The sequence below is a fragment of the Aplidium turbinatum genome, chromosome 11 (genome assembly GCF_918807975.1).
Source record: "Aplidium turbinatum chromosome 11, kaAplTurb1.1, whole genome shotgun sequence".
Lineage (NCBI taxonomy): Eukaryota > Metazoa > Chordata > Ascidiacea > Aplousobranchia > Polyclinidae > Aplidium > Aplidium turbinatum.
Window position 1 is genome coordinate 19,437,960 of NC_137482.1, and position 24,834 is coordinate 19,462,793.

At 38.2% G+C, this 24,834-nt stretch overlaps 4 non-coding genes across 4 annotated transcripts; 3 read left to right on the forward strand and 1 right to left on the reverse strand.

The window, feature by feature from the left end:
* Positions 1-13,714: 13,714 nt before the first annotated feature.
* Positions 13,715-13,827, reverse strand: LOC145780426 (U5 spliceosomal RNA). Its single transcript, XR_014290654.1, has one exon. It is a non-coding gene; the product is annotated as a U5 spliceosomal RNA (small nuclear RNA).
* Positions 13,828-16,836: 3,009 nt separating this feature from the next.
* On the forward strand, positions 16,837-16,947 carry LOC145780385 (U5 spliceosomal RNA). Its single transcript, XR_014290621.1, has one exon. It is a non-coding gene; the product is annotated as a U5 spliceosomal RNA (small nuclear RNA).
* A 1,803-nt stretch (positions 16,948-18,750) lies between these two features.
* Positions 18,751-18,822, forward strand: Trnah-gug (transfer RNA histidin (anticodon GUG)). The gene has a single exon. It is a non-coding gene; the product is annotated as a tRNA-His (tRNA).
* A 1,641-nt stretch (positions 18,823-20,463) lies between these two features.
* LOC145780380 (U5 spliceosomal RNA) lies at positions 20,464-20,574 on the forward strand. Its single transcript, XR_014290615.1, has one exon. It is a non-coding gene; the product is annotated as a U5 spliceosomal RNA (small nuclear RNA).
* The last annotated feature ends 4,260 nt before the right edge of the window (positions 20,575-24,834 follow it).

The window sequence follows — 24,834 nt, forward strand, 5'->3', positions numbered from 1 at the left end:
ATCGGGAAGCCCTGCAGTCTACATGTATGCGAAACTGCCAGGATTAAGCTCTGCAAGAAGCTTTCCTAGTCCGTGGATAAAGATTCAATCAATCCTTTACTAATCTTCAATGTAGTCTACACACCGATCTCACTAAACACGTATTTTATGTTGTGTTACGGTCGAAAAAGTAGCTGCTATGCGGACATCTTTTTTGCTTGTGACCAGCCGTGACGCGTCAGCCAGAAAATCATTCTTTTTACAATGATTCAACGTTTACAGACGTGAAGTCAATGTAAAAGGGAGTAAAGCGTCAATCTTGCTGAAGATCTACGACTCCACGCAACCGGTACTTTCGAGCGCTCATTGTTTGAAATCGACTTCCATCCAACGTCTGCATCGCGCACAGAGTAGCCTACTGTACAATTGAGCATCGCGCGCTGAGTGCAATGATTAAAGTCGTTTCGAAATACTATCCAAAAGCAAGCTTTGGTGTGACGACGAGACCAAGGACTGGCTGCAACCTGATGCACTTTTAGTGTAACCCGAGAACCATGTCAATCTGGTTTTGTGAAAGAGAAGACCCTCAGCCCCAGAAGCTCAAAGAAGATGAACTTTCGAGACTTAATATACAATCTTAGTGCAGAAGCTATTATACTTTCCGAAGTTAAATTTGGCTTTGGAGGTCAAGGCTACAATGGGCTACAGTTCATTCAAGACAAGGTCAATATTCTTGCGCTCTTTTAGGCTACTTTAAAAAAAACATAGCAAATCAGGTCGGTCTTATTGAATCAAAGGATTTTATAGCTCGGCTGCTCGTTCTCACCACTCGACTGCATAGCCGAGTGGTGAGAACACTGGAACGGCAATCGAGAGAGCGCCGGTTCGACACCGCTCAAGAGCATGCGGCTGTGTCTGTAGCAGGACACTTTAAGGCATGCCTGAAGGTGGACACGAAGATTGGCTTCCTTGCCTTCCCGTCCACTTAATCTAAATCTTCAACCACTGGGTGAAAGCCTGGATACGACAAACAAAAAGGATTTTATAAAGCTCAACTTCACTTCTGTGTTCCTCGATCAGTCTTATTCTTGTGGCTGCATGTAATATTGGGATAGGCTGCTATGAATGCGAGCCTTTTCTTTTACAATTTCTGACTATACTACAGGGATTAGTGACGTGGTCAGTGGTGCTTTCCTTGGCACTACACTCGTATAAAGAGAAGGATGCTTCTGACCATGTCACCAACCGCACAGCATTGTGGTCATTAGTGCCTAGTTGAATGCAAAAGTCCGTTGACGATCAAGACAGCAACAAATGATTTATCCTCGTCACAAACTCCTCACGGCTGCTTCATTTACTGATGAAACTCAATTTCAAGGAATTCTCTGCATTAATTTTGCATTTTGAAGAAACATAAATTCTATGCCGTAGATAGGTTTGCTGTAGGCAAGGCCCCCAAAATAAACAGCTAAATATTTGAGAAGTTACGGCTACGCTGCCTTCGCAATGTTAAAATATTTTCAACTATTCATCTACCTAACCGATCACAACAAAAAACATACTAAACTTATAACAAAGTTAAGGGACAAATTGCGTTCATAGACAAATCTTATCACCTCAATGAAACATGAGAATTAAGTTGAATCTTTTTTTGACTTTATTCCCACTTTAAGTGGGGTCGCCGATGCAGATTGCAGTCTTCTGCGTCACTGTCAGCAGTGATGGGCATTATCGGCGATAATTTATCGGCGATAATTATCGGCGATAAATTTTTATCGCTTATCGTTATCGCTTAATTATTTTTTCAGTTATCGTTTATCGTTATCGCCAAAGGCAATATTTGATTATCGCCGATAATTAATCGCCGATAAATTTTAAGTGGAAAAGTGGAAAGACCATGAAAAGTAATATTTTTACTAGCCACCTAGTTCATGAAACTAAAATTAAAACCAGTTCTTCTTCAGTGCCTGAAGTGTGTGTGCACAACTGCACAAGTCGTTGTCATGGGAGGGGCACGCCCACTGCAACGACGGCCCTGACAACACAACAATTTTTAGAGTTGCAAATTGCAATGCAATGAAATGCATGCAACAAGTCTCTTGTTGTTTTGCTGCAATCGGCAATCGCGAGTAAATTTTACAATTAAAATGTAAGCGCACAGGCGGTACAGATTCCTTTGAAGCGAAGCGACAGAAATTGGCAAGTGGTTTATGAAAGTGCCGCAATACGAGGCCTCTTTTACATCGGAAACATGGTCTTTCGCGCCACCATCACTGAAACAAGTCATTGCAGAATATGATATTGCTTGAAGCATTTGACATGCAGACCGACATCACACTTTTTGCATCTTGTAGTAGTTTTTGCATGACAATAGGCGCATCGAGTTGCGTGGAAAAATTATGCTAAATACAGTATAACCTTTCTCATTTACCTATGCTGCATAGCCGAGTGGTGAGAGCGCTGAAACGGCAATCGAAAGGGCAGGACACTGTCTTTCGCAGGACACTTAAAGGCATGCCTGAAAGTGGACATGAAGATTGGCTTCCTTGCCTTCTCGTCCACTTAATCTAAATCTTCAACCACCGGGCGTAAGCCTGGATACGACGACGATTTACCTATTTTTATTCCCACTAATAACACAGTGCCTATATTGTAATTCTTATCTCAACGACATAGCCAACGCTCAATCAAATATTTTTATTCCCACTAATAATACAGTGTCTATACCTGTATTGTAATTCTTATCTCAACAACTCAGCGTTCTGCTATTGCTTTAATGATGGTGTTCACAAAGAAAACAGAAAAATTTATCTGAAATTATCAGTAAATTACGATAATTATGTTATTGTTTTTGAACAAACACGACTAATTTGACAAGCTTGATGGATTTCACAGTATGCACATTTTTACTACCAATAACGCTTAAGATTACTGATAAATTTTCAAGCATTTTGCGTTTTTTGGAACTTTTTCAATTATTGCTGACTTTGCTGTAAACAGCCCGTAGAAAGCAAAATACAAAGTTTGGAATTTTTTATGGTATTTTCATTTGATTTAATTATTTTTCCTACTGCACGTAAGCGGCAGTGTAACTCAATTGATAAAAGCATCCAACTGGTATCTGAAGGTATAATTATAAGCACGGCGGTTACCTCAGTGGTTTGATTCTGGATCAAGAGGTTGAAGATTCGATACCTACTGCCGCTGTTGCGATTTTATTCATGCATAACTTACAAAAAGTTTTGTCCCTTTACAGTATATTATATTCGATTTTTCGTCATGTTGATGTAAACAGTTCGTGCTGCATAGGATGGGGCAGCGCTAATAAAGAAAAAAAAATTATCGTTATCGGACATTATCGGCGATAATTTATCGTTTATCGTTATCGCTTAACTTTTTTTTGATTTATCGTTTATCGTTATCGCTTTAGGCATTTTTCGTTTATCGATTATCGTTATCGCTTAACTGAAAAATGAGTTATCGCGCCCAACACTGACTGTCAGCAGCATCTTCTTCCTTCACTCCCACCATTTCATACCTTCTTCCACACAGTCCCTCCATCTTCTTTTTGGTCTTTCTTTTCCCAACTTCTAGTTGTCTTATTCTTCCTGCATAATTTTCGTCTCTCTTTACCACATGACCCAACCATGGTGTGTCTTAGCTTAGCTGTTCTCCGACTTGAATTCGTTTTCTAATTATTTCATTTCTCACTCGGTCCTATACTTTGTCAACCCCAGAAACCATCGCAGCATTTCCCTTACTGCTAGGCTACTTGTATTTTCCCTTTCTGTGACTTCGTCAGGGCTACCGTCTGCATCCCATACAACATTGCTGGTCTTAACATGGTTTCTTAGAGTTTTAGGCACCTTTCTGTCACACATGACCCCTGTTATTTTCTGCTAGACATCTCCTTATCACCTCTTTGTCGCTTGTTCCGCTCTCATGGACTGTTAAACCAAGATCAATCAATCAATCATTTTATTTTTCGTCATTAACGCGTCCGGGACGAAAAAGATACTAACTACAAAAATCGATATAAACCTACCAGCACGTTAACGAACGGGAAAAGGTGGCAAAACCTTGAAAGGTTTAAAACGTGCCTGAATGAAAAATTATGCAGTAGGCTATATATCAGTAGTTAGCACGGCCACAAAACCCAAAAAAACAAATAGCAAAAAAATAAAACAAAAACAGAGAGAAGCACACATGTAGTAATGAATGACGGCCTAATGAAAAGTGTTGTGGATTGAATTTGCCAGTTCCAATATTGATGTGGATGAACAGTCATAATAATAATAATAATAGGATGGAGAAAGAAAACCGGACATAAAAGAAACCCATCCTCAGGCAAAAGCCCGTTTCAATGTGGCCCAGGAGAGCAGGTGTTGAGCTCTTTCTACGGTTAGACTGCACATCACACAGTAGCCTAAGACGATTGAGGTTTGATATCCAGTTTAAGTTATTGTTTCTTGTCCTGGTGGGTGATGAAATAGATGAGCTGGTAGATGATGATGTGGATGATGATGTCCTGATGGTGTTGATGAAGCTCTCATCCCCTTTTGCAACGTGTCGTGTTGATTATGGAGTATTGCGTTTGCTGTTAATATCTACAAACAAAAAAGTACAGCACAAGCAATCGATATTACCGGTATTGTTAGGTAAGCCTAGTCTTTTGTAAATAATTTCGGATTTCTACTAAAATCTTCACAAGAAGCCTTTCTACGTTATCTTTCTATTCAATCTATACTATTGCGTGTCCGTTTTGCTTAAATGTTGTTTTAGTTTGTGAATAAAAAGTGACTTTGTATCAGTCTTTCTAATTGAAGAAGGAAATTCGTTCCATGTTTTCGCACCTGTGAATTCTATTGAATGTTGAGTAAGCGTTTTTGAGAAGTATGGAATGTTTAGAGAATTATTATCATGGTTTCTTGTAGACAAGCTGTGAACCTCTTTGACATATTTAAAAAGGTTAGTGAAGCAATCTGGTAGTAAATTGTTGTGAAATTTAAACACGAAAACACCAATTTCCAGTTTGAACAATTGCTCAATTGATATCGGGATCTTGCTACAACTATCATTGTTGGGACGGAAAATACGATGAAATTTGTCACAGACTTTTTGAAGTTTTTGTATAAGTCCTTCGTTGCCATATTTCCAAGTCGTAATGCAATACCTCAGGTTACTTTCAATTAAAGAATGGTATAAGCAGATCAAATTTGATAAATTTTGTTTTGTTTGTTTGTTTGTTTGTTTATCTTTATCCTGCATTGCGGGAAAGCGGACTTGAGCGCTATGCATCGGTGTACGCCTTCCGACATACACCTGACCCACGCTGCAGCCGACTGCAATGTCTGTTTCCGGTTGTCTACTCTACTTATGACTTAAATTTGGTACTACCTATTACTCGAAATCGATCACTAGGTAGAGGCAATTATCGTAAAGTTTCTTGCCCAGAGAAACAACAGCAAGTGCGGGTGGCTGGAGTCGAACATGCAGACTCTCGACTGCGAGCCCAACGCGCTAACCACTAACCACTCAGACAGGGTCTAATCTTGGTAATTATGCCAAAATTTCTTCGAAGCTTTTGCAGCAAATGTTGCATGTGTGGTTTCCATGAAAGATTTTCATTCAGAGTCAGGCCAAGGAAACTGATATTTTGTACTCTTTCAATTGGTTGATCACTTATACTTAAGATTTGCTTACACTTATTCGCACGTAAACTGTTAGTATCAAATACCATGTATTTTGTTTTGTTTACATTGAGTGATAACTTATTTGCTACAAACCATTTGACAACTTCTTGCATTTCTGTATTGGCCGCTTCATGCAATTTATCCACACTCTTACCTGACATCAGGAGATTTGTGTCATCCGCAAAAATGATAGAATCAGTACAATTTAAACAATTTGGGAAGTCGTTAATGTAAATTATGAATAATAGGGGGCCTAAAATAGAACCTTGGGGCACACCACACTTTGTCTCTAATGGAGTTGAAACACTACCAGAAATTTCTACTGTCTGAAAACGATTATTTAAGTAGCTTCGAAACCACTGGAGGGGTGTTCCTCTGATATCATAGTGATAAAGTTTTGTCAGAAGTATTTCATGATTTACTGTGTCAAAAGCCTTTGATAAATCTAGAAAGATGCCAAGAGTTGCTTCTTTATTTTCCATTGCTTTGTATATCTTGTTGGTTAGAAGTGTAGTAGCCTGGTTCGTGGAGTGGTTATGTCTAAAACCAAACTGCTGGGTGTAAAAGAAATTACGCTGATCAAGGAAATAGTATAATCTTGAGTACATGACTTTTTCTAAGAGTTTTGAGAAGCAAGACAAAAGACTAACTGGTCTATAGTTACTGCAATTGCTTGGGTCTCCTTTTTTATAGATTGGCACTACTTTACCGATTTTAAATGCTTTTATGAAGTCACCATGTACGGTACCAAAGATAAGTTAAAAATATGTGTTAGTACTGTTATTATGTTATCGGGGGTATGCCTTAAAATTTTGCCTGGAATGCCATCAGTACCACAACTTAATTTTGGTTTCAAAGATTTAATAAATCCGTAAATTTCTTCAAAACTTGCAGGTTTTAAAAATATTGATTGGGGTGATGAATTTGGAAGATACTTGGAAAAATGATTAGCAGAATGGGGAATTTTTTCAAGTAATTTTTCTGCCACAGAAGTAAAATATTCATTAAAGTGATTGCATTTTTGTGAAGTATCATTTACTACCTGACCATTAATGCTAATGGGGTAGTCACTTTTAGGTTTTTTCCTTCCAAGCAAACTATTTATGACACTCCAGGTCTTTTTAAGATCATTTTTGTGCTTATGCAGAAGGGTTTTGAAATAATTTTGTTTCTGAAATTTCAAAAATCTTTCATAAGTATTTCTTTGTTTATTATATGCTGCTTTATTTGTTAGAGTTGGTTTTCTAAGAAATTTTTTATATGCCAATTGTTTAGCTCGATGCATTTCTTTCAATTCATTATCATACCATATGTTATGTTTCTTGTTTTTGTCATTACATACTGGAAAACAATTTTTGAAAAGAGTATTATACTTGTCAATAAATATATCATATGCTTGGTTTGCATCAGTTTCATAATATATGTCAGAGATATCTAATTGTTGTAACTTTTCTGTAAATATAGCAATGTTTTTATCACATAAATTTCTATGTTCTTTTTGAAAATTACACTGTTTGACTAATCCTAATTGTGAGCATTGTAATACTGGAAGATGGTCTGCAACAGTGCCGGATTAAGGGGGGTGCTGACTGGGCTGAAGCCCGGGGCCCCCACTTTTGGGGGCCCCCACCTCAAAGAAGAAAAACCATTAATTTGTTTAGTTGCATAGCTGAAGATTGCTGCTTTAATTCGTATCTCAAACAAGCAGGGGCGGCTCGCCTATATGTGCTGCGGTGCTAGAGCATAAGCGTAGCCAGGGGGGGCAAAAGGGGCCATGCCCCCCAAAATTTTCAAAGTTTGGATTCCGAAGTTGAACCTTTTGTTCAAAATATAATATAATTTGTATAGATTTATATCGTTTTCCAAGATATCTGGCTATTAACACCCCCCAGGACTTGTTTTAGATACACAGAAAGACACCAATAAATTTTGCAAATCGTAAATCGTGCAAAGTTTACGCGATTTACGCTTCTTTTAACTAATCTGTGGAAGCAATTTCAGAATCGCTTACTCTGTTGGGTTTTAGTGTAGCTGAGTTTTTTGTGTTCTCTAATTTTAGCCGCAGTTTTTGCCCGTTCGTGTGTAACAGCTACCTTTAATAAGTTAATAATCTAGCTGTTTATCTGCCTATAAATTTCATACAAATATTACCCTGAAAGTGTTTCCAGAAAGCGCTATAATCCATTATTTGAGTGTAATTTTGCAAAAAATTTTCGGGGAAGCATGCCCCCGGACCAGTGGCGTAGCTAGGGGGGGGGGCGGGGGGGGCAGACCGCCCCGGGCGGCACGTCTGGGGGGCGGCACTTTCAGACAGGACGTTTTTTTTTTTTTGTTGATAATGCAAAAGTACACTGAAAATAAAAGCAAACAGAATGGCAACGTTCAAAACAGTGGCGTAGCCAAGGGGAAGGAGGGGTTTGGGGGTTACAACCCCCCTTTGGCACGCATGTGACGTCACGATATTGAGAATGATGCTCTATGTCTCTAAAACAAAGTTTGCTTAATTTTAAACGAAACTCCATTAAAAGAGCGAGTTTTGCCAATACCAAACATTCAAATATCTCAGCCAGGAATTAGCAACAAGAAAACATAGAGACTTAGCTTTATTAAGTTACCGAAAAATTCCCAAGAAAACATGATCTTATCCTTTTGCTATGCCACCGGACAGCACCATTTTACAGGAATATTTATACTAAGGGATTTATACCCACATTTTTGTTGAAAATGCTCTCAGAATGCACCAAATCCAAAGTAATTTTTCAAAATTTTCTGGGGGAGGCCCCCCAGACCCCCGCCGCTAGGTGTCGTTTTTGGCAAAGACGCCGTCGGGCTTCGCCCGCCGGCCCTTAAAACTCCCCCTTTCAAAATTACTGGCTACGCTACTGGTTCAAAACATACAATAATTCCACTTTAGGTCAATTAAAAAAAATTTCATTTTCACATGCTTTTTCTTGAAGGGGCGGCAAAATCTGAATCCGCCCCGGGCGGCACATTCCCTAGCTACGCCACTGCCCCGGACCCCCCTAGAATACGCGTGCCTTCGGCACGCTTTAACTCCCCGCCAGCTTTATTGCTTCCCTTGCTTAACCCACCAGGATACGCCATTGCACATCAGGTGGCGATGTCTTAAATCAAACACTTTGCTGTTCTCTTCAATTCATTAAATATTTGGCCCCCCCCCCAAATTTTTTTCTGGCTACGCCACTGTGCTAGAGCACCCCTGCCCTACCCCAGTTATTCAATTTTTTTTAACAAAAAACATATTTATTTGCTACTTTCATATCCGGAAATGGTATTGAGTTTTTTTGAAAAAACATTTCAATATTGGAAACACGGCTTGCGCTGTTTTTTTATTTCGCCACGCGTCGGTTGGGTATGTTGGTAAGCTAGGCTAGGTAGTTGGGTAGGGCGATTTTTAAAATTTGTACCAATGCACTCTCATACAGGAGCAATAATAGCCAAAATTGTTTGGAGTTTTTGGAAAAGCTTAATATCAACATTGAAGACTGCCGCGGTCAAAGTTATGATAATGCTGCCAATATGAGTGGCAAGTATAGGCTAATGGTCTTCAAGCTCTTCTGCGCGAGAAATGTAGTGTAGATCATTATGTGCCTTGCACAGCATATTCACTTAATTTAATCGGTAAATGTGCTGTAGAAACATGCCGTTCTGCCGCTGCGCTTTTTGAATCGTTGCAAAGCCTTTATTCAAGGCTCGTCTCGTTTACTTACCGTTGGCAAGTCTATCGAAAATTCGTAGATGGTTTGCCTGTTTTAAAGACATTATCTGATACAAGATGGTCAGCTAGATATGATGCAGTTTGTGCATTAAACAAAGGATACAGTGAGACTATTTTAGCGCTTGAAGAATTGGCCTCTGATGATGCTCAATCTCGAGAGAGCAAAGTCAAACGATTTGTAAAAAAGTTGAAACAACTGGAGACAGTTATTTTGCTTGAAATGTGGCGTGCAATTTTGGAAAGGTTTCAAAAACAAACCTGTCCCTTCAAAAAAAGTGGATTGTGTTTGAATAATGCAGTAGGCTACGGTACTACAGTTGTTACAAAGTCTCATGAGCTTTGTCAAAAGCGAAAGATCCAACTTTGAAACGTATGAAGAAAAGGGTAAGAAGAAATGTGGATCCAACACCTATGCATGTTCTTCAAAATGAATTTAAATCCAACGTTATAGGCATTTTGATGGGCCCTCTACAGAGCCAACGATTTTTTTCCAAGAGATAAATTTAGAGTTAAAGTGTATCTTGCCACAATTGACAAACTATCTGCAGAGTTGGATAAGCGTTTGAAAGCATACCGTGACGTCGAAAGTAAGTTTGGTTTCATTTCAAAACTGACGGATCTTAGCCCTAACGAGATTCATCAAGCTACTGTTGCATTGATGAAGGAATATCCCATGGATTTCGAAGCCAATTTTCCAACTGAAACAGTTCATTTTGCAGAATTTTTCAAAGTGAAAACTGCTGATGGTGGAAAAGAAGCCTCAGAAAATCCTGATAAACACAAAGTGGAAAAAGACAGTGTTGACCTTAACATGTTCTTACTTCCAAGCGAAAAAAGGTGCGTTGAAACCATGGTTGAAACCATTCCCAATGTCTTCTTTGCTCTGCGAATGTATTGTGTGTGATGATCTCCAACTGCAGTGGAGAAAGATCTTTTTCAAAATTAAAGAGAATCAAAAACGAAGTTCGAAATTCTTTGCGGCAAGAGCGAGTTTCGAATCTTTCGCTTCTAAGCATTGAACACGATATTTTGGATTCATTGAATTTTGAAGAATTGATCAGCGATTTTGCCACGAGAAAAGCAAGACAGCATTCATTTTGAGTTGATATGAACAATTTTCTAGGGCAGTAAACGATATAACTACGTAGGCCTACCGGTACCGCCTACCGGTACCGCCTACCAGTTTGCAGTTTCATTTTTGATTTATGGCCTAATGGCTACTCCTATGAATATGATTCTGTTTCTATCGTGTGAAGCTGACAAACAATTTACAGTTCATACATAAAGTTGCGGCCAAAAACAAACGTTTAGTTTTTTGTGAAACGATTAAGCTTACTTTGAACGCTCTGTATCTCAACAGTTTTGTGTTTAAGTATTCGACACCATTCACACCAAGCATTAAAAGTTTATTGTCATTGCTAAATTTGCTTTTCAACCAGAAAACGAATCTCTTGCGAAGAAATACTGTTGAAAATTAGCCGGGTTTTTCCTCACAATTTACTTGGGGCAAAATTGTTTGTTTTGAACAGTAGCCTACAGTATTGCACATAAGGGAAATGTTATCGTACAGTATATCAATAATCGCCCACAAGCAATTTGTATTGAAAGTGTTGCCTCTAAAAATTGTTGAGAAAGGATCGAGTTCACTTTGAACAGTGATAGCCTATCTCACAAACGGATACGTTTGTTGATGTGCTCTAAAATGATTGGTTTTGCTTTCAAAAAGACAACTAGAGAACAGTGGCGTACCTAGAGAATAGTGGCGTCTCTCGGGTAAGTTTGAGAGTTTGCGCCCCTCTAATAAAGTCAGCATTAAATGAATTATGTAAATTTGTTGGTCTAAAAATAATGTTTCTGTTTAATCGCTTTATTCGATCCCAATCGCAGCAAAAGCAAAGTAGCCTACCAACTACACAATAGCCTGCACACAACTCAGGGTTTGGAGGCGGAGCCACCTGCTTCTGTGAAATGCTTTTAGCGTCATTGATCGATAAACCTTTTTAGCGAAAAATTTCACTTGATAAGGGCCCCCACTTTCAACTCAGTCCAAGGCCCCATAAACCCTTAATCCGGCCCTGGTCTGCAATACAGTCAGTGAGCACTGCTGTTTTTATTTGAGCATTGTAGACATTTGTCCAAATGTGGTCAATTATTGTGGCTGCTGAATTGCATATTCTGGTTGGTTTATTAATGATAGGATAGTAGCTGTAATCAAACATGGTTTCAACAAATCCGTTGGTGTGTTTGTTGTTTAGATCAAGAAGGTTATAGTTAAGATCACCCAAAATATAACAATCATTTTTAGTTGATTGTAGAACTTGAGTTAAATGTTGAATAAAAGAGTAGTGAGATTTGGAGTCATTTTTAGGTGATCGGTATATAGTCCCAACAGTATACTTTTTATTACTAACAGAAACTTCAATGAATAAAGATTCAAAAATTTTCTCTTCCATAATTGTAAGTTTATTGTTCACAGTAAACACAATGTCATTTTTTATATACAATGCAACACCTCCACTTCTGTATTGTTTTCTACTATTTGCTAGAAATATGTAGCCATCAAGTGACTTAAAATTTCCATATTGATTTTCCTTCAGCCATGTTTCATTTATTGAAATTATATGGGGCTTGTAGGACATAGATGTTATAAGAGCTTGCAATTTAGAAAAGTTATTTGGATTTAACAAGGAGCGAATGTTGATATTCATAGTGAAGAGACAATTGGTGTATTCAACAGTACTTATCAATGTATGTATCTCATGAGAAGGAATGTATGTAGTGTCCACAGTGGTAAGTGGATTGTCATCAGACATGTCATTGTCAGTTGGGAAATTATTTAAAATGTTATCATTTGTGAAAAGATTTTTCAGATCATTGCTACTAGGTACTACAGTACTATTTTGAGTTTTTGAATTTTTTGAGGAAAAAAATTGGTCAAAATTAATGTCACAACAGTCAACAAAGTCAACAACAGTCAACTCTTTTACTTGTTTCCCCATTTCTTCTTGTAATAGTATTTTTTGTCTCATTTTTTTAATCGTTATCTTCTGTTGGCATCTGGAATTTAACATATTCTGTCTTTGCTTGCTTGTTTTTAATCCTCAATCATCTTCTTTAAAAAATGCCTGAAGATGGGCACAAAGATTGGCTTCCTTGTCTTCCCGTTCATTGAATCTGAATTTTCCACCACTGGCGATGTACTGTTGTACTGTATTTGGATCGACAATGCACGAGTACAAAATAATTGTCACGGCGAGAAGAGCACAATAAACATAGCCAAGTCAGAGTTTAAACAACCGGCCTGCGGTGTAATTTTGGGTAGCGATACACCCAGGAGGGAGATCAACCAGCTTACGTCGCGAGGGCTAAGCTAGGGAGTGAAGATACCTAAAGAAAGGGAGTGCTGTGGATTGAAAATTTTATGCGACCCGTCCGCAATATTTAAAATGGCGGAAGGACATAGGTTTAAATTTCCGCAACGCAGAAAGGTTGGCTCACGACGGTGGCTGGAACCGAAAGTCAAAATATGGGATGGAATGGAAGACATTTGAGAAGCGAATGGTGAGAGCCTTGGAACGGCAATCGGAAGGGCGCCGGTTCGACACCGCTGAAGAACATACGGCTGTGTCTCTGGCAGGACAGTTAAAGGCATGCCTTAAGGTGGGCACGAAGATTGCCTTCCTTGCCTTCCCGTCCACTTAATCTAAATCTTCAATCACCGGGTGTAAACCTGGATACGACAAACAAACAAAAACAATCGTCCGCCAACAGGCACGCTGGTTCAATACAAAAAATCGACATATTTCAGTTTAAAAAACGTAATCAAACGGAAACTTTTACTCAATTTATTTTACAACTTTTGCATGTCTTGATATGGCGGTGCAAACTTAATGATGGAGTTGAGATGGAAGTTTGTCTTTCATTCCATCATCGAAATCTTCCATCCTTGACATTTTCTCTCCCAAAATGTGGCTTCCATTCCATTCCCTGCATCGCCCACGTGACCTTAACACAGGTCCCTTTAACTCCAATATAAACTTGAGGTTTCCCACGAGGATTAGAAGCTGAGCTATTTAAGGAAATTTGGTTCTTGTGGTAGACAAAATTTAAATAAAATCTGGAGCGAAAACTCAATTATTAGTGTAACAAAGGGTTAGGTGAGAATACGACAATAGTGATAATTGCAACTAGTGATCTTGTTGCAAAACTAGTGAAATCAGAAGTTAGTGATGACAACAATAGCATAGTGATTAGTTGCAAAAACACTGTAGTCAAAAGTTAGTGAATAGCATTAACTTGATGGATCTCGCCGAAGCGAGATAAAAAAAAATCGGTAAGACTCATTGTGGTGCTCCTTCCCACGGAAATCTCTAGTAAAAGGCGAAAGATTTATTCTGTGTGGAGAAGCCAGAGTGATGAAGATATGTGCGGAATTGGATCTGTTTGACCGAAATGTTTTAGTACTTGTGGAATCAAAAAAACAAGTTATCATATTTTAGAAATCTCCACGCCATGTCCATCCTGGTTTTGCTGTTGTGGTTTGTGTACGTGAATAGTTTTTTGTGTGGATAGTCTTGTCTGAATATGTCTGCCAACTGGTGATGACATATGAGTGCTCTAAGTGCTGTTTTATCCGGTCTAGTGGAGAAATATTGCGGCTTGGTGGTGTCCAACGGATCGAAGATCACGTTAAAATCACCGAGTAAGATCACATGTTGATGTAAACAAACAAACAAATATTCCAGCATAGCCTCAGAGAGCAGTTCTATACAGGACGTTCTCTCCCAGCTGCTCTCCGTGAGGTAGCCCATGCGTTGAAGAATGAAGATGTTTATATCAGTGTTGCCACTTTTGATGTTGAGATGATGTAGGCTATTCGGTTTTGTAATATGGTGTGGTGTGTGATTTCGGACCTGTCATGTAAGTCTTTTTTCACTACGAACATCGTCCCTGCATAGAAAGGAAACATCGTCCCTGGTAAAACCTTCCGTTTTACATTGATTTTACGTTTGCAGACATTAAATTGATGTAAAAAATACGGATTTTGCTAGCTCGGCATTTGTTTGGATAACTCAATGGAGAAAAATAGCTGAATCCTGCAACAGTAATTCGATTCCTCACATGCTATCAGCGCACCTTATGGATGGAATCTTAACAAGCTACAGCACGATCAAACACTTTACATTGTTAACATCAGTGACAAAGAAGCAAAGAAAAATTTTACATAGAAAAGTACCTGATAAGAGGCAGTGAGTCTATTCATTTTCAAAGCAAACTGTACATTAAGTCATTTTCTCTCTGAACTTAAACTCAAACAATACATAAGTTACCAGGCTTGATTTTCAAAAAAAACTTTTCTTTAACCTATGCATAGATGCTCAATCAATCTATCTATTTCAATTTTGAAAAAAAATAAAATAAAAAAAACTCTGAGCAATCGACTTTTGTAGAGTACCCACCAAGACATTTTTACTCATGCAAATCATTTTCGACTAAACATGGCATTTTTTGCACAGTCTCAAAAATGTTAAGCATGAACAATGCACATCAATTACCAACATTGCAACTTTATGTGCAATAAAGCTGCATTGCATAATCTGACTTTATGTATGACATGCAAAAGTGGAGCTTGAATAAACCTTCAACATTTCCATACCAGCACAGCAGAGTGGCGCAGTGGAAGCGTGCTGGGCCCATAACCCAGAGGTCGATGGATCGAAACCATTCTCTGCTATGTCGCTGTGATCGTATAGCGGTTAGTACTTCACGTTGTGGCCGTGACAACCCAGGTTCGAATCTTGGTCACAGCAAACTTTTTTCCTGTTTTTTATTTATTTTTTTAGAATCGTATTGCAGGTTTCTTAAGAAAGCTTAGTTTATATAATTTTAAAATTTAGTTAACATGTTTACTGTCTCGTTGATTTTATTCAGCTGCGGCAAAATTACTTTGGCTGCACCGTCCACATCAGACTCTAAGGATGAGAGGTTATAAAATTTTATCCACTTCAGGTGTCATCTATCAAGTTTATTAGTTCAACCCAGGCTTAATGGACTACAGCAAGAAAATATAACACATAATAAAATGCCCTAATTTAAAGCTAAAAATAGCTGATGAGGCTGAATTTATTTTGAAAATGTTTGTAACGCAATGACGTCGTTCAAATAAAAGTTTTATCGAGCAGAAAGATTTCTTTTAGGAGGAGCAAATGTTTATTTATCTTTTTGGAGTCATCAGCCTGTTTTGCAGTTACCGGGACTTACCACGAGGAGATTGACAACATTATTCCTGGAATCTGAATAATCCTTTCTCAAACACAAGAAGGAAAATAACTCTTGGTCATTTTAATTATACTTTTAGGGTCGAGGGTCTATCCTTTCACCACCTTCATGTTCACGATGTTTCTGGACTACACTGGCATGTTTTAAAAAGAACTCTCGACGTAGTAACAGAAAACAACGGCAACCTGGGGTGGCAAAAAAGGTTCTCGGCTCCAAAAGTTAAAACGACGATAAGGAAAACATACGCTCAACTGTAATTGAGGATCGGAAAGTATGCGCCAGTTTAAAAATGCTTTTCTTTGTAAGATCAAAAATACCGGTAAATTGTAGAGGCTCTCGTTTGTTTGTAAGCTACTAATAAATTCCCCGTCTTTCCTCAAAATCTAATAAGCGTTTTAAGAGAAGAAGCATGCTTCTGTAAGATTTATGAGCTGCGAATTGTTATCAATAAACTTACAACATGATCAAACCCATATACAGCAGCCACTTTACCTGGTCAGAATCTTTACCAGATCGGGTACGAATCTGGGTCAGATAAAGTGGCTGTCTGGGAACTCTTCCAAGATTTCTCCTCTGACTCACCTAACTTGACTTTCTATTGATTACATTTTCTATTGAAATCATTATATGATCGTTAATCTTTATGTCTTTATATTCCTCACACAAAATTACATCAAGAAGCTGTCGTCGAGAATTGTTAAATGGCAAGTCAAATGGAAAGCTGCAAGTCAAATAGCAGCACACCTCTATGAGCAATGGAAAAGATTAAACTAATTTTCAAACTAGTTGAGTAAGCAATGCGTTTATTTCATTAAATTTTCTTAATTATTGAGGGGACATAGATTTTTCTCTCTTAAATCCACTGCTAAAAATATCCTACGCTTGCCCAATGCTGTCGGTTTACGTGAAGAAGATGCAGTTTAGGGAGAAAAATTAGCAAGATAATTTTTGAAATATGGAAAAAATTTACTTGCTTATTTCCTCAGGTTTGAGATAGCATGTGACCAGATACCCCATAGCCGAAAGGGACCAAAACATTTTAGAAGGATAAAAGGAAAAAAATGCCCAAATTGTTTTTTGTTTTTTTTGATTCCACAAGTACCAAAATATTTCGGTCAAACAGATCCAATTCCGCACATATCTTCATCACTCTGGCTTCATCACACAGAATAAATCTTTCGCCTTTTACTAGAGATTTCCGTGGGAAGGAGCACTACAATGAGTCTAATCGATTTTTTCCCCTCGCTTTGGCGAGGTTCATAAACTTAATACTGACTTCTGATTGCACTAGTTTTCTGTCTACCACAACAAGCAAATTTCCTTAAATAGCTCAGCTTCTAATCCTCGTGAGAAATCTCAAGTTTACATTGGAGTTAAAGGGACCTGTGTTAAGGTCACGTGGGCGCTGCTCGACTATAGCCTACTCTCGGCAGGGAATGGAAGGGGAGCCATATGTTGGGATGGAAAATGTGAAGGATGGAAGATTTGGATGATGGGATGGAAATAAATTGAGTAAAATTTTCTGTTTGATTACGTTTTTAAACTGAAATATGTCAATTTTTTTCGTATCGAACTAGCGCGCCTGTTGGTTTACGATTGCTCAAGGAAGTGAAGTCAATATTCTCACTTTCATTTAAGTTTAAAAATTAACTGTACTACATTACTTTATGTTTGAGGCTAAAATTTTTGTTGGGCTTACATTTAATAGAGGTACATTCTTTTGTCATAGGCTTATGCGTTCCATGGTTACGCATAGTGCACATTTGCCGCATGGTTTAGAGTAGCCATTGGTTTGTGTTTAGTATTGAGTTGAGTAAAATCAATGAGACGGTGAGATTAAATTTAAGATGAAAATAGTGCTTCGGCCTCAACAAACCTTGTAAACTGTTGATATGTAATCAGCACTTCATTTTTGACTTTCCTTGTTTTTCGCAAGTAGCAAGTAAACTCTTACCAACTCATAGCACAGCTACTTTCAAAAGTCTATTTTGAAAGATAGGTTACATCTGGATAAGTAAACATGTCGTCTTTAAATTTATTTCCAAAAACCAACAAAAAGTACAAGAAGGAAATTGAAAGCAAGCGAAGTTGTAGCTTTCAGTGAAGATACTAATGATTCATTTCACCTACAGTACAAATAATTTTGTGGATTCTAACTTAACTTTAAAGGTAAAAAGACTATGATTAATTAAACTAGCTTCACCCTAAATGAGGTGGAAAGGGTCAAAGTTCAACAAATTCACGCCCTCAATAACGAGGAACAGATGTTTTGTGATACCGCACAGTTGATGTGAGTCAAAGCGACTTTTCGCGAATATTAATCTTTAACATGAAAACTCTGAGCAACAATCTACTTTTGTAAAGTACCCACCCAGACGTTTTTACACATGCAAATCATTTTCGACTAAACTATAAACTTAGATTATGTTTTTCACAGTCTGTAAAAACGTTAAGTATGAACAATGAACATCGAATACCAACATTGCAATTCTATGTGCAATAACACTACATCGCATAACATGGTAGCCACTTTAACAAGTAGAAATTCTGCCACTGCGAATGACTACAATGCAACCGCCAACCAATCAGAACATGTTGTAAGAGGCTACCGTCCAATTGTGACCTTTCTAGCACTCAGCCAGAGAGTTAATGCTTGTTTTAAACTTTATTTGGTAATTACAGAAGAAAAAAAGCAATAGCAGGGGTGGAAATCGAACCCGCGTCAATGAAATAACTAATTTCTAGCCCTAACCCTAACCCCTAAGCTAACCAGCTGACATAAAATCCATCACTTGATTTGCTTTGTATCATCTTCTTTTTGCTTTTTTTCACGTCATAGAAAACGTAGCTTGTGATTGGTTGGCGGTGCATTCTAGTCAATTGCAGTGGCAGAATTTTTCCTTGGTAAAGTGGCTACCGCATAACATGGCTTTGTGTACGACATACAAAAATGTGAGTTTGAATAAACCTTTTCAATCCATCGCAGCAGAGTGGCGCAGTGGAAGCGTGCTGGGCCCATAACCCAGAGGTCGATGGATCGAAACCATTCTCTGCTATGTCGCTGTGATCGTATAGTGGTTAGTACTTCACGTTGTGGCCGTGACAACCCAGGTTCGAATCCTGGTCACAGCAAACTTTTTCCTTTTGTCTGTTTTTTTTCTCTTTTGAATCGTATGGCAGGTTTTTAGAGAAAGATTTATATTATATAATTTTAAAATTTAGTTAAAATGTTTACTGTCTCGTTGATTTTATTCAGCTGCGGCAAAATTACTTTGGCTGCGCTGTCCACATCAGACTCTAAGGATGAGAGGTTATAAAATTTTATCCACTTCAGGTGTCATCTATCAAGTTTATTAGTTCAACCCAGGCTTAATGGACTACAGCAAGAAAATATAACACATAATAAAATGCCCTAATTTAAAGCTAAAAATAGCTGATGAGGCTGAATTTATTTTGAAAATGTTTGTAACGCAATGACGTCGTTCAAATAAAAGTTTTAACGAGCAGAAAGATTTCTTTTAGGAGGAGCAAATGTTTATTTGTCTTTTTGGTGTCCTCAGCCTGTTTTACAGTTACCGGGACTTACCACGAGGAGGTTGACAACATTATTCCTGGAATCTGAATAATCCTTTCTCAAACACAAGAAGGAAAATAACTCTTGGTCATTTTAATTATACTTTTAGGGCCGAGGGTCTATCCTTTCACCACCTTCATGTTCACGATGTTTCTGGACTACACTGGCATGTTTTAAAAAGAACTCTCGACGTAGTAACAGAAAACAACGGCAACCTGGGGTGGCAAAAAAGGTTCTCGGCTCCAAAAGTTAAAACGACGACAAGGAAAACATACGCTCAACTATAATTGAGGATCAGAAATATGAGTAAGATAGGAAAGTATGCGCCAGTTTAAAAATGCTTTTCTTTGTAAGATCAAAAATATCGGTCAATTGTAGAGGCTCTCGTTTGTTTGTAAGCTACTAATAAATTCCCCGTCTTTCCCCAGAAAGATAAAATCTAATAAGCGTTTTAAGAGAAGAAGCATGCTTCTGTAAGATTTATGAGCTGCGAATTGTTATCAATAAACTTACAACATGATCAAACCCATATACAGCAGCCACTTTACCTGGTCAGAATCTTTACCAGATCGGGTACGAATCTGGGTCAGATAAAGTGGCTGTCTGGGAACTCTTTCAAGATTTCTCCTCTGACTCACCTAACTTGACTTTCTACTGATTACATTTTCTATTGAAATCATTATATGATCGTTAATCTTTATGTCTTTATATTCCTCACACAAAATTACATCAAGAAGCTGTCGTCGAGAATTGTTAAATGGCAAGTCAAATGGAAAGCTGCAAGTCAAATAGCAGCACACCTCTATGAGCAATGGAAAAGATTAAACTAATTTTCAAACTAGTTGAGTAAGCAATGCGTTTATTTCATAAAATTTTCTTAATTATTGAGGGGACATAGATTTTTCTCTCTTAAATCCACTGCTAAAAATATCCTACGCTTGCCCAATGCTGTCGGTTTACGTGAAGAAGATGCAGTTTAAGGAGAAAAATTAGCAAGATAATTTTTGAAATATGGAAAAAATTTACTTGCTTATTTCCTCAGGTTTGAGATAGCATGTGACCAGATACCCCATAGCCGAAAGGGACCAAAACATTTTAGAAGGATAAAAGGAAAAAAATGCCCAAATTGTTTTTTTTTTTTGATTCCACAAGTACTAAAATATTTCGGTCAAACAGATCCAATTCTGCACATATCTTCATCACTCTGGCTTCTTCACACAGAATAAATCTTTCGCCTTTTACTAGAGATTTCCGTGGGAAGGAGCACTACAATGAGTCTAATCGATTTTTTCCCCTCGCTTTGGCGAGGTTCATAAACTTAATACTGACTTCTGATTGCACTAGTTTTCTGTCTACCACAACAAGCAAATTTCCTTAAATAGCTCAGCTTCTAATCCTCGTGAGAAATCTCAAGTTTACATTGGAGTTAAAGGGACCTGTGTTAAGGTCACGTGGGCGCTGCTCGACTATAGCCTACTCTCGGCAGGGAATGGAATGGGAGCCATATGTTGGGATGGAAAATGTGAAGGATGGAAGATTTGGATGATGGGATGGAAATAAATTGAGTAAAATTTTCTGTTTGATTACGTTTTTAAACTGAAATATGTCAATTTTTTTCGTATCGAACTAGCGCGCCTGTTGGTTTACGATTGCTCAAGGAAGTGAAGTCAATATTCTCACTTTCATTTAAGTTTAAAAATTAACTGTACTACATTACTTTATGTTTGAGGCTAAAATTTTTGTTGGGCTTACATTTAATAGAGGTACATTCTTTTGTCATAGGCTTATGCGTTCCATGGTTACGCATAGTGCACATTTGCCGCATGGTTTAGAGTAGCCATTGGTTTGTGTTTAGTATTGAGTTGAGTAAAATCAATGAGACGGTGAGATTAAATTTAAGATGAAAATAGTGCTTCGGCCTCAACAAACCTTGTAAACTGTTGATATGTAATCAGCACTTCATTTTTGACTTTCCTTGTTTTTCGCAAGTAGCAAGTAAACTCTTACCAACTCATAGCACAGCTAGTTTCAAAAGTCTATTTTGAAAGATAGGTTACATCTGGATAAGTAAACATATCGTCTTTAAATTTACTTCCAAAAACCAACAAAAAGTACAAGAAGGAAATTGAAAGCAAGCGAAGTTGTAGCTTTCAGTGAAGATACTAATGATTCATTTCACCTACAGTACAAATATTTTTGTGGATTCTAACTTAACTTTAAAGGTAAAAAGAGTATGATTAATTAAACTAGCTTCACCCTAAATGAGGTGGAAAGGGTCAAAGTTCAACAAATTTACGCCCTCAATAACGAGGAACAGATGTTTTGTGATACCGCACAGTTGATGTGAGTCAAAGCGACTTTTCGCGAATATTAATCTTTAACATGAAAACTCTGAGCAACAATCTACTTTTGTAGAGCACCCACCAAGACATTTTTACACATGCAAATCATTTTCGACTAAACTATAAACTTAGATTATGTTTTTCACAGTCTGTAAAAACGTTAAGTATGAACAATGAACATCGAATACCAACATTGCAATTCTATGTGCAATAACACTACATCGCATAACATGGTAGCCACTTTAACAAGTAGAAATTCTGCCACTGCGAATGACTACAATGCAACCGCCAACCAATCAGAACATGTTGTAAGAGGCTACCGTCCAATTGTGACCTTTCTAGCACTCAGCCAGAGAGTTAAAGTGCCCCTGACAGGTTGGATCCAAGTATAGTAACTTTTTAAAGCATTTCCTAGCGCAGAATTACACTTAGCGAACTTTTTAATCTTAAACTCGTAGCTCGACTGGTTAGGGCGTAATTTAATCAAACGACTGCTCCGCAGCGCCACCACAGGCGAAACTCCATATTTCACTGCTCTGGGATGACTTTGGTGGTATTACGTCATCCTAAGTGGACGTCGTTAGCAACGGATGAAACAAACGCTTCCTAGATGTAATTGGTGGATCACAGTTTGGTCGGAGTTGGTACAAGAGGTTGCTTTTTTCGAAGATTTATTGTTTTTTTGCAGTTTAATAAAACTGTACTGGATACGTTCCTACAAAACCTAAAATATACTTTAAGTGATAAATGAAGAAATCGTACAAATCATCATTCATATTTAATTCATCATCACTATTCAAAAATAAATAAAAGTTCTCTCTCTCTCTCTCATAATGTGCCTTCAGATGGCCATTGAAATCCTGTGTAACTGCCATCTGGATCTGGAAAATTGTTTCGGATTCGCCAAACAATGCATGACGGCATCACAATCCGATTGTTGCTTCCGAGAGCATCACCTTGTAGTATACACTCCAACACATGCCTGTAGGCATTTTTACTTGAGTGGTATTAACAAAATCATCCTCAGTGAAGTGAACATATACGACTAGTTTTGTATGGCCCATCCCACTTTTGAACACTTGAAGAAAACTTTGACCATTTTCTTCTCAGTACCTCGTTTTGTGGGAAAGTGGGAAAAGAAAGCACACGGTCTTTGTCACTGACAATGTCACATAAACAGCAATTTGTAGGCATTGCCTCAACCATAAATTAAAGGTACTGTTGTGAAATACTGTTGTTACACTGCAAATGGCTATAGCCAGATTAGGACAAATAAAAAAGTATGAAAATTGTAGCCCTATGAAACTGCAATTTCAATTGAATTGAAATGCTGTTTGATAAAAGTAAACTCAACCTATTTGATCGAAACCTGATAGTAGATAGTTCACTTTTTCATTTCGATAATTCTTAATTTGCACATGCTTTAGACCAACAGAGCCCCACACATTCACGTTTTGCAGTAGCCGTACCATACTTTACCAAGTCACCACAGAGAAAGAATGTATCCTTCCCGCTTACTGTGACGTCACAGCGGTGTTGCCGTTTTTATTTTCGCAATTGAATGAGTGCCAGATTCGCCGATGTCAACGAAAGTTTGCAAGCGTGTAACTTAGTAGCCTGTTGATATTTTTTACGATTTGCTGGTCAGGGAAGTTTGTTAGTGTCATCTTTTTGGTATTTTAGGTAAATTTAGCGAATTTATTTACCTGTCAGAGGCACTTTAAGATGAAAATAGTGCTTTGGCCTCAACAAACATTGTAAACTGTTGATATGTAATCAGCACTTCATTTTTGACTTTCCTTGTTTTTCACAAGTAGCAAGTAAACTCTTACCAACTCATAGCACAGCTACTTTCAAAAGTCTATTTTGAAATATAGGTTACATCTGGATAAGTAAACATATCGTCTTTAAATTTATTTCCAAAAACCAACAAAAAGTACAAGAAGGAAATTGAAAGCAAGCGAAGTAGTAGCTTTCAGCTTTCGGCAGACCGGGTATAGGAGTTGAACGTACCTGTGTTACGGTCATGTGATGGAGACGTGGGCGCTGCCTGGCTTTATAAAACTTCTGTCGCCCGGCCCGTCGTGAGCTGACCTTTTTGCGTTTGCAGAAAGCAAAGCCCGTCTCCCTGGCCCGTTCCGCCATTCTAACTTTTGCGGACGAGTCGCACAAAATTCTCGATCCACACTTTCCTTCCACAGGTACCTAGACTCCCCAGCCTGGCCCCCGCGACCTAAGCTGGTGGACTTCCCTTCCGGGTGCATCGCCACCCCATAATCACGCCGCTCCCCGCCTCCACGGGGCGTGGCAGGCCGGTTATTTAAAGTCTCTGACCTGGCTATGTTTATTGTGTTCTTCTCGCCGTGTCAATTATTTTGTACTCGTGCGTCGTTGTACTCGTGCGTTCATCATCAATTTCCGTGGGAAGGAGCACTACAATGAGTCTAATCGATTTTTTCCCTTCGCTTCGGCGAGGTTCATAAACTTAATACGGACTTCTGATTGCACTAGTTTTTTGTCTACCACAAGAAGCAAATTTCCTTAAATAGCTCAGCTTCTAATCCTCGTGAGAAATCTCAAGTTTATATTGGAGTTAAAGGGACCTGTGTTAAGGTCACGTGGGCGCTGCTCGACTATAGCCTACTCTCGGCAGGGAATGGAAGGGGAGCCATATGTTGGGATGGAAAATGTGAAGGATGGAAGATTTGGATGATGGGATGGAAATAAATTGAGTAAAATTTTCTGTTTGATTACGTTTTTAAACTGAAATATGTCGATTTTTTATGTATCGAACTAGCGCGCCTGTTGGTTTACGATTGCTCAAGGAAGTGAAGTCAATATTCTCACTTTCACTTAAGTTTAAAAATTAACTGTACTACATTACTTTATGTTTGAGGCTAAAATTTTTGTTGGGCTTACATTTAATAGAGGTACATTCTTTTGTCATAGGCTTATGCGTTCCATGGTTACGCATAGTGCACATTTGCCGCATGGTTTAGAGTAGCCATTGGTTTGTGTTTAGTATTGAGTTGAGTAAAATCAATGAGACGGTGAGATTAAATTTAAGATGAAAATAGTGCTTTGGCCTCAACAAACCTTGTAAACTGTTGATATGTAATCAGCACTTCATTTTTGACTTTCCTTGTTTTTCGCAAGTAGCAAGTAAACTCTTACCATCTCATAGCATAGTATCTTTTCACAAATTGGGACTAGGTGGGCAAATTTTCA